The 2070-nt window shown below is 45.7% G+C and overlaps 1 pseudogene; it reads left to right on the top strand.

Annotated features, from left to right (window-relative positions):
* Positions 1 to 341: 341 nt before the first annotated feature.
* On the top strand, positions 342 to 1733 carry LOC116378203 (OTU domain-containing protein 5-A pseudogene; annotated as a pseudogene).
* Positions 1734 to 2070: the final 337 nt, after the last annotated feature.

Genomic DNA, 2070 nt, shown 5'->3' with positions numbered 1-2070 from the left:
TGTATACATATATATGTATTATTATTATTAATATGTATTGACAATAATAATATTAATTATTGATGATAATATTTATTGATAATAATAATAATAATATTTATTGATGATAATTGTATTGTTATTTAAGGATAATACCAATAATTATTATTGTCATAATTACCAATATAATTATCAATAATAATAATATTATTATTATTATATAAGCTGTCCATATTAAAGTTGATTCAAACAAAAGTTGATATAATGTTGTTGAACACAGAAACTTAAAAATAAAGATCCGATTAACGGCCTGACGTAAAAAAAAAAAAACTGCCGTCGTAACAAGGAAGTGACGTCACTGCCCTCCGTCAGATTGTGTTGATGTTTTGTGGACTGGACGGGAAGAGGAGCCGCGGTTTGTTTTTGTTAAGATTAAATAAACCGTCGAAAAGGAGCCGAGTCATCGTCGTTCCTGATCGTCGGTTTCGGTTCGTTAAGAGCCTTAAAAGGTCGGTTAACCGAAACATTTGAACCAGAACACACACACACACACACACACACACACACACCAACCACCACCACCACCATGACGATCCTCCCGAAGAAGAAGCCCAGCTCCGGTGTCGGTGTCTCGGACCACGCCGACGACAGCGACCGTCGGAGCGGCTCCGATCCTCACCAGCATCAACACCGAGCCGGAGCCCGACCGAGAGCTTCTCCTCCTCCGTGGTCCTCCGGGCGGATCAGCATCGACGCGAGCTCCCGGTCTCAGCAGGCCTCTCCTCCGCCCGTCGGCTCCTCCGTGGTGGGACCGGTGGTGGGACCGGGAGTAGACGGTCGGGACAGCAGCAGCGGAGGAGGAGGAGGAGGAGGAGGAGGAGAACTCGTCGTGTCGGCCGGAGGAGGAGGAGGAGGAGAAAGAGGTGAAAGAGGGGAAAGAGGGGAAAGAGGAGAAAGAGGAGGAGGGTTAGGCAGCTGTTGCTCCGGGCCCGGACTGAGCAAGAGGCGGCGGCAGACAGGAACCTGCTCTGGAGGGTTAGCTCTGACCGGAGGAGGACAAGTGACTGGACCAGGAGGAGGAGGAGGATCCGGACAGGACACGGAGGAAGGAGCCGGGAACAACAGCGAGGACGAGTACGAGAACGCGGCACGGCTGCAGTCCGTGGACCCGGCTACAGTAGAGCAGGTACGGAAGCTAACGTTAGCACTAGAGCTAATGCTAACGGGGGAAAACAACAGTAAACTGCTATGTTTTGATGTGTTAGCATTAGCAGTAGAGCTAATGCTAACGGGGGAAAATAACAGTAAACTGCTATGTTTTGATGTGTTAGCATTAGCACTAGAGCTAATGCTAACGGGGGGAAACAACAGTAAACGGCTATGTTTTGAAGTGTTAGCATTAGCTTTCATGACTTGATAGTCATGAAGTATTGCATACATACTACTACTACTGCTACAACGACAAGGTACTACTACATGCTTCGACAAGGTACTACTACTACTACAAGGTACTACTGCTAATACTACTTCTGCTTCGACAAGGTGCTACTGCTACGACAAGGTACTACTGCTACGACAAGGTACTACTGCTGCTACTACTACTACTGCTTCGACAAGGTACTACTGCTAATACTACTATTACTACGACAAGGTACCACTGCTCCTATTACTACGACATGGTAGTACTATTACGACATGGTACTACTACTAGTACTACTGCTAATACTACTATGGCATGATACTACTACTACCACTGCTACTACAACAAGGTACTACTGCTAATACTACTATGACATACTACTACGACAAGGTACTACTGCTGCGATTACTACGACATGGTACTGCTACTAATACGACATGGTACTGCTGCTAATACTACTATTACATGATACTACTACTATTACTACTACGATAAGGTACTACTGGTGAAACTAACAGACCACAGACTACAAATACAGGAGACAATGGACATGATAGAGAAGACTATGGATGCTCAGGTGTCCTCACAGAGACGTTAACTGGGTGTCCTCACAGAGACGATAAGCGGGTGTCCTCACAGAGACGTTAACCGGGTGTCCTCACAGAGACGTT

Source organism: Anarrhichthys ocellatus, unplaced genomic scaffold (assembly GCF_004355925.1).
Source record: "Anarrhichthys ocellatus isolate YVR2014 unplaced genomic scaffold, GSC_Weel_1.0 scaffold2203, whole genome shotgun sequence".
NCBI lineage: Eukaryota > Metazoa > Chordata > Actinopteri > Perciformes > Anarhichadidae > Anarrhichthys > Anarrhichthys ocellatus.
The sequence above is the reverse complement of the archived record's forward strand: the minus strand, read 5'-3'. Positions and strand labels throughout refer to the sequence as shown.